The following is an 8,680-nucleotide window of genomic DNA, read 5'->3' as shown; positions in this document are numbered from 1 at the left end:
AGGAAATTTTTGAAAGCTATTTAACCTGGCCTCTAAGGATGCTGTCCGTATAGTGAGGAGCAACTTCCAGAGAGCTAACTGTGTTAGTCTGTTGCAGTGAAAACAGCAAGAGTCCTGTAGCACCTTAGCTTTTGTTGACTAGAATTCACAATCACATGCGTGCGGTGTTAGCCTAAATTGACAAGTGTGTGCATGTGTACATGCGTGTATGTGCATTCCACACACACACACGTACGTGTAGGGAACAAAACTGTAAACACTCAAATGCAAAATGTAAAATCTGTGTCCATTTTCCTCTATACCCAATACGTCAAGCATCTGCTGAAGATGACACTAATCTATGAAAGTTTATGCTATAATAAATCTGTTAGTCTTAAAGTATTGCAAGACTCGCCTGGTTGTTTATATGGCTGTGGATGCCTCTTGACATTGTCAAAAAACTGTTAGTTTGGACAACCCAGTAGAGAAAACGGGAGCAGAAAAATCTTCATGCAGTTTACAGATTAAGGCTATGGGGAGAGCTGTGTTTACCCTTTTAAAAATCTGTAATTTTTGCAGAGATTATGTACTTAGAATTTGTTATGTAAATTACCTTGATCATTTTACTCCCCAAGTTTTAGGTTTTCATAAAATGTGGATGCTTCTTGCTCATCAAACACAGTATATACTCTCCCAGATATTTCTTCTCAGCCATGAAGGCTACAAACTTGCATTTTAAATATGGAAGGTGAGATACCTCAGAGTGCCAGAAGTATTGATTGGTTGTGTGGAGTTGATGGGTCACAAGGAGTTGAGAGAAGTTCATTTATTTAAAGCATTTTAGTGCTACCCTTTCACAAAGCAAAGTACAATCAAGAGGAAAGGCAAGAAACAATGATAAAAATTGCCACATTAACAGCCATACAGGATATACTGAAAAGCTGCTGTCAGACGGAAGGTAATTACAGTCTTGGATTAAAGACAGCTTTGAAAAGGAAGGCCTTCAAGCCTTGGCTGAATGTCTGTGCAGAAGGAGCAAGCTACATGTCAATTAGAAGAGAGTTCCAAAGTTCTAGAATCACCACTGAGAAGGCCCTATTTCCTGTGCATGCCAACCTGACCAATTGTAGAAATTAGCAAAGGAGAAGAATCCCTCAGACAGATCATACTTATAGGAAGGATTGTATGGAAGAAGGCAGTCCTTCAAATAACTTGATCGTTCAGCTTCTGTTAAGTGCTTAAAGGTTAAGGCCAGAACTTTACTGGAATATGTGTCACAGTAGTATAGGGGGTTGCATCATTCCGTAGTGCATGTTTGCTTAACTGTTGTGTTCCTTGCATGCCAGTTTGTGGTAAGCAGTGGATTAACTTGGTAGTGTCTTGTTTATAACCCTCTCTCTCTCTCTCTCTCTCTCTCTCTCTCTCTGTGTGTGTGTGTGTGTGTGAGTGTGAGGCAGCTGACAACACAGTCCATTTTGCAAGGTGTGCTTAGCGTCCATCAGGTCATAGTATGACAACTGCATTTGGCATATTAAAATAAACATTGGCATTTTTCTCTTGGGTCTTTCTCCTTAAGCATAGTACTTAACTTTCTTTTTAATGTAGAAGGTTTTGAGAGGGGAGGAAACAGGTTTGTTTTCTTTCAATTGGCAATGGCTGCTTGGCTGGAGTAGTTGCCTAAAAAAGTTCATGCCGCAATACTTTTTGTCTCACTTGCTTAGAAATTCTGTCAGTGGGTTGTTTTATATTGCGATCAGAACTGACTGAGAAGCTGACTAACATGGTCACTCCTCTTTTTAAGTACGTCATATTTTTTAGCACAAGTAAGGGTATTTTTTCAGTGCAGTTTTATATAGAGTGATTCAAGTTGAACCTGGAAAACTAGGTTTCAAATCCTATCTTTGCCTCTGTGACCTTTGGCAAGCGACATTACACAATAAATACAGATATATGTGGCTTTCCCCTGATGTGGCTTTAAATTTTTTTTTAAAGCAGCTGCAAGAAGCTGTTGTCTTGAGTGATGGACCAACAGCAATATGCTTCCCTCTTCCCTCTTGCTTTGCTTTTCCACTAAGCAACAACAACAGTTCTGCCCCAGCTGCTTTTCTCCCCAGAGATTTGTAGGAGTTTCCCTTCAGCAATAAAAGCAGCCAGGAGCAACTTTCAGTAGAAAAATGGTTAGCCAGGACAGGGTAAAAGTCCACATCCACCTTTCCCCTGCTTCCAGTTCTGGCTGCTCCTCATTTATAAGCCAAAGTCAAAGGAAAGTTATGCGCAACTGTGCATAGAGTGCAGTTTAACCTGTACTGTAGGAATAATAATGGCTTGTCTTACAGGCCTGTTTTAGTTCTAACCAATGGTAGAAAGATCTATTTATTTATTTAACTATAGTTATGAATCACTTATGTTAATAGAAATTATAAGCCAAGTACAAAACAAAACAGTGTAAAATCATAATTAAATACTGGATAACATTACTGATTACAGCAGACATTGCTTGTTAGAAATCGCTTGTTAGAATTAGCGTGTTTGAGTAGGTGCCAAAAACTGAGAAGGATTGGTGCCTGTCTAACTTGTAGTAGTATGGAGTTCTGGAAAGTGGGTGCTATCATACTAAAGTCCCTATTCTAAGCCATCATAGACTGGACTTCTGAAATCATAGGAACCTCCAGGTTCCTGGATGACCGCAGCATCTGAACAGGAAGGTAGTGCATCAGGCAATTTCTTGAGTAACCTGGTGCTGAGTTGTTTAGAGCCTTGTATTTGTATCGTTTTAATATTTTTTCAGTGGTTTGTATTGTTTTGCAAAGGCATAGAAAAATAACCCTTATAGGGTTATTGTCATAGTAGTATTGTCATAAGGATGTTCTATTCAGTTCAATAGGTCTCACTCCCAGGTGAGTTTGGGATTGCGGTCTAAAGGTGTGGAATAAATGATGAAGAATAGCAGTAGTAATAACTCATTGCTTTGAAGAAGATCTTTTGAAGAATCTGTAGCAAGTGCCTGAAGCAATACCCAGATCTTTTCATCCCAATCTTGTGGTTTGTTTGTTTTGTTTTTTTGCTTCCCTTAGTGCTGGGAACCAAAACTGATAGGTCACAGATTGGAAGGGTGTTGTAATCAGGCCTTCTACATTTATGTAGTCTAGGCAGGCGAGCGCTTTCTGGACTCAGGGACCACTTATTTGCACGTAGCTGACTGCAGAGGTTCTTGGGAACTGGAAATGTTTGAGTGGGATGCCAATCCCAGATGGAAAGAGCATGTGCTGGTGTCTTGCGTCACTTTCACTAGGATGGTTAACATTTCTGGGAAATGACTGGTCTGGGATTATGATGTGTGTGTTTTTTAAAAAAACCTCTCTTGTACATTTTTAAAACGGGAAGAAGCCCTTTTATAAACTGAATGTTTTATATTCTACCCAACCATCTACCCCCTCTCCCCTAAACATTTTCTCTTTATTTCACCCCACCCAAAAAGTTTCTAATCACAGATGTTGGGAGAAAACATAGTGTAACCACTTATTCTTTCAGACTTTTTTTTCATCTGCAATTTTAATTTAGGTTTGGTTTACTCCGTGTTCTTTCCATGCGAGCACTTGCATTTCATTAGTCCAGAACTCAGGATCATTGTGTCCTAAGAATCTTTGATGCTAATCCCTATGGATATGGAGCAGCCAAAAGTTTCTTCATGAGCTGGAACTCCTTATGGTGAATGAATTATATATATTTAAGAGCATGGAGGGGAACAAAAGAGCAACAAAATCAAGTGGAGCGGAGAACTGACAAGGAGTGGAAGGAAATGAATTGAAAAAAGAATTGCCTTTATAACTGTAGATAGTTTTGTTTAATTGTAGCTATGTTGACTCAGTTCTGGGTTGGATACCAGTTAAGGTGTAATGATATTTGAACCTGTATTTTCCTTCTTTCTCTTATCAATATTAGCACTCTTACTGTATGATTCTTTGCATGCTTACTTTGGAATAAATACCAATAGAGCTGCCACCAGGTAAGCAGGTATAGAATTGCAGCTTGAATGTATGAAGTACTGTAGGAAACTTATCTGCCATTCCTGTATGTAATTAACATTCATATTGATACTTTTGCAAAACTGTATCCAACTTACAGGCAGGGAACAGAAGTGTATCTTGTTCAGTTGGTTGTGGGGAACCCAAGTATGAGTATATGAATTTGTATAAATTTGCATTATAGTGAGTCAGAATATAGCAGAAGAGATTATCCTAGGCTGGAATTCTAGTTCATGTGCAGTGATAACATTTGAAAATGTTATTATCATACTTGAACTAATATGAGCTACAAGTATGAACTACTCGATCTAGCTAGTATTGTCTACTGACTGGTCTCTGTTAAGGGTTAGTTCCCATTACCTCCTAATCAGTCCTTTAAACTGGAGATATTAGGGATCAGACTGGGACCTTCTACATGCAAAGCAGATGATCTACCTCTGAGTTATGGAATAATGCATGTGTTTTATCTTTAGGCCGGATCCATCCCATAGCTGAAATCTATATGGAGTAGGCAAGCCAACAGGTGAGTTGGCCTGAGTGAAGGAATACAGCAGACCTGGGAGATATATGGGAGACAGTGGCATGGGATTGACCCTCTGGGCTCATTAGTTTTCCAGAACTAGGAAGATTCTTGGCTTTGTTTCCCATTGTACATATTCTAGAATATGCAGGCTTAGAAATAGTGATTTGTTCAAAGCCAAGTTGGGATTTGAAATTTGACCTCATGGGTGCAATGGTACATTTCTGCCTTTCTAGCTTCTGTTATACACTGTTACTCATCTATCAGTGAGGGAGGAATTGATAAAACCTTTTGGTGCTGTAATACAATCACAGCATTTGTAAATCACATTTCAATTTTTTTTTTTTAAAAAAAAAGATCAAAACACTCTGCTTTAATGTGGAACAGCATGATGGGGGTCCCATTTTGCAGATGAGGAACTGAAATAGGCACCATCCTGTCATATCCTGGTGGAGTTGGGATTAAAACCAAGATCCAAAGTCAATTTATCTGTTGGATAACATTGGCTGCCCAGTATTCATTTTTCTGATGAAAATGGGCACATCTAGTATGTCTTGAGCCCCAGGATAGCTATATATGCTGTAGATCTCACTGTACATGTAATGAACACTTAGTCCATTCACGTTGTTATGAAGTGAAGGGAAAGGAGGGGTGACTAACTTCTTTACTTCAGTTAACCTTTGAAAAATTCCATGAACTTAGTCACTTTTAGTTCCCATTTGCAGGTGGCCATGGTAAGTTGCCAAAAGCCACCCATGGGTTTTGAACCCTGGTTGAAGGGGAACACTCTGTCCACGGAACCTCCATCTTGCAGAGAAGTTCTCTGAGCCAGTTTTGTGGCATGTAAACAATTTTGTGGGGAAAACAGTTGCACAAGGCAATATTGATTGCTGAAGAGAAGTTATTCCTGAAATTTCCATAGTGATCACCATCTTTGTGGATTTTTCCATAGTGAGAATTGGTTGTATTGTGTTTCATGAGTTTGCTGATTTCTTTGACTGGTTGAAACCATCTCTCTGTGTGTCTATGTTTGGGACAATTTTAGAATGATAGGTTATGTGTTAAAGCAGCTAAAGCTTAGGTTTACTGCCTGCAGGAGCCATATCATTTATAAATTTAATTGAATTGGCTTTATAACCCCAATTGATTAGGTAAAGGCCAAAGCAGCTATGGTGGAAGCAATCTGAATTTAAAACTTCATGAAGGAGCAAGAGTTTAGGAGGACTGTGACAGTTTGGAATGAGAGGTATTTTATTGGACTAATCCTTCTGTAAAGCTAAGAATATATTAGGGTACAGTGTTCAGACAGAAAAAAATCATGCAACTCCCAGCGTTCTAAAGCTAGCCTTGCTGGCAGGGGAATGCTGGGTATTGTAGGACTTTTTTCTGTCTAAACATGTATAAGACTGCACCCTTAATCTTTTTACCTGCTGAACCAGTCTGTGCAATTAGAAAGTTGATGTACTTGGGTATCGGCACGACAAGCAAAGTGTTTCATGGATGTTGGTGCATCATCCAGAAAGCACTAATATTCTTGATGTTATCAAACTACTGGCAAGTCATATACATGGCTGCTTGACTTTCTGGATACACCGGATATGGTATCAGATTTCCATCTATTTATATTGGAAACACAGAATCTCAGAACTGTATCCTCCTCCTCTGGGATAAGCCAATTGCATCTAACACTAGATTACCAGTGTAGAAAGTGTAAAGTTTTTAATAGGAGAAAGGTGCTGATCTGAAGCCGCTGTATTCCTCCAACAGTTTGAAAAACAAGCATGTTCAAATTGCCTGGGAAATATTAAAGGCATGAACTAGCATAGCATAAGGCCTGAGTCAGACAAGCAGCAGCATGAGTCGTGGTGAAAATATGGCCACCAGGAGGAAGCTCCCTATGGAATAGCACTTCTTGTAAAGTGGCCTTCTGGCTACTGTTTCACTATGACATTGCAAACCCGGCATGTGCAAATTAGACCCATGTCTCTTGCTTTTGGTTCTTTGATCATTTTATTGTTGGCAAAGCATCTTATCAACAGGGTTTCCTTGTGTGTGGGGAAACATGGGTTCATTTTCTCTTTGTGTTGGAACTAGTTTTCTCTAAAGATGTGCATTCTCCCTCCTCGATGTGTCAATGAATTTGAAATATTTCTTTTCCAGCCCCACTAAAGGGCTTGTATCTAAAACTGTGCTTTCGTCACCTAAAATTGATGCTAGTTTCTAAGAAATATGAAAGCCATGTCTTGCATTAAGCTTTAAACACATCACACTGGGTCTCCAGTGTGCTGGAATACTCGATCCAGTGGAATTTTAAGATGTTTTTAGAATGTTTTTTTTATGATGTTTTAACAATGTATATTATGTTTTAATTCAGTTTTATGTATTTTACCATTTGCTGCTGTTTCCCGCCTCGATCAAAGTGGAGAGGCGGGTAAGAATTATTATTATTATTATTATTATTATTATTATTATTATTATTATTATACTATTCCCCAATTTGCCATGAAGCTCACTGGGTGACTTTGGGCAAGTCGCTGATTCTCAGCCTAACCTACCTCACAGGATAGGAGTGAGGATAAAATGGAGAGGAGGAGGATCATATATGCCACCTTGGGCTCCTTGGAGGAAAGGTAGAATATGAATGTAACAAATAAATAAACAAATATTACAGGCTTGTGGCCACTTCATTAGGTTTTCCCTTCCAGAAATATAAACTCATTTTTTAATCTAAAGAGGTGGGCCTGAAAGACACAACTGGGAATATTTATATAACGGTAATATTCTAGTGTCCTCTTCATGATATAGATCATTTTGTTCTGAATTCTGGTTTACATGTGTCTCTATTGGATCTTAAATGCCATATAGTGTTTTAAAAAACATGAAGTTAATATTTGGGAGAGTTAGCAAAATAACCAGGGCATGTTGAAACCCTCCTGTGTTTTCCCATGATTTATTCTATCTTTTTTCCTTTCCACAAAAAATCTATTAAAGAGGAAAGACGAAACATCTGCACAGTGTCTTGTGTTTGGTGGAGTAGAAGCTGTTGGTCTGGAAGCACCCTGAGTTTAACATCCTCCCCTTCTGCTGGAGTTTTGATGATATTATTATTATTATTATTATTATTATTATTATTATTGCAGCAGCAGCAGCAGCAGCAGCAGCAGCAGCAGAAACAAACATTGTTAATCATAGGTTCAGAGGCTCTGGTTTAATTTCACTTTGATCAGTTAGATTAACCACACTTTTCTAGCTATGAGAATAAGGAACATAGCTTTGGTGTGATATTAATCTTCCTGCATGCTGTTTTGATGTACACTGTCTAAACCACACTGTCTTTCAGTATTAGCAGTGATGCTCATGGCTATTTCCTGGGCCGTGTTTGTGATGTTGTCTGCTGCTTGTCTTCTAAGTTCAAACAGGCGTGTGCTCAATATTTGGGTTGAAGAATTCTTAAGAAAACCAAATCATCTTGGGAAACATAAAGACTACATGGAGAGTAGTGTATTTCCTTCTGAGTCAATAATGACTCAAATGTTCTAGCACTGTGCTTCAGCCTTGATGTGTTAATGCTGAGCCATCTGGCTCAATAAGCTTCCAAAGTAAGATATTAGCCATTTCCAGATTCGTCCATTCTCTTTTGGGAGTAGACATGTCACTAGTAAGCCTATGCGGCAGGGTCTTGCTATTTACTGTTTTACTCTGTACAGCACCATGTACATTGATGGTGCTATATAAATAATAATAATAATAATAATAATAATAATAATAATAATAATAATAACTAGTAAGACTTTTATCCCCCTTGAATCTTGCTTTCTTCCTAGGAAGATTTCTGTGCTTTTTGACGATCTTTATCTTATTTGCTGTCTAGTTTTTTGTTTTGTTTTTAAATTAAGATAACATTTGCAAGAGTTCAGATGCAGACTGGAATGACTTGGCAGAGTTAAGCTGCTCAATGTTAGAAGAATTGCTGCCCTAAACAGATGTTAATTGTTAGCATTGTTTGATGGTGAACTTCCACAGAAGATGTATAAATCAAGCTACCAGTGGTGATCAGGGTGAATCTATGGTAGATCAAATATTAAATAAAAAATGAGCTGTCAGTGTAAATTCATCCATGTTTCGCTTTGTGTTCATTGAAGTTGAATATAGCATG

Source organism: Elgaria multicarinata, chromosome 1 (assembly GCF_023053635.1).
Source record: "Elgaria multicarinata webbii isolate HBS135686 ecotype San Diego chromosome 1, rElgMul1.1.pri, whole genome shotgun sequence".
Classification (NCBI taxonomy): Eukaryota; Metazoa; Chordata; class Lepidosauria; order Squamata; family Anguidae; genus Elgaria; species Elgaria multicarinata.
The sequence above is the reverse complement of the archived record's forward strand: the minus strand, read 5'-3'. Positions refer to the sequence as shown.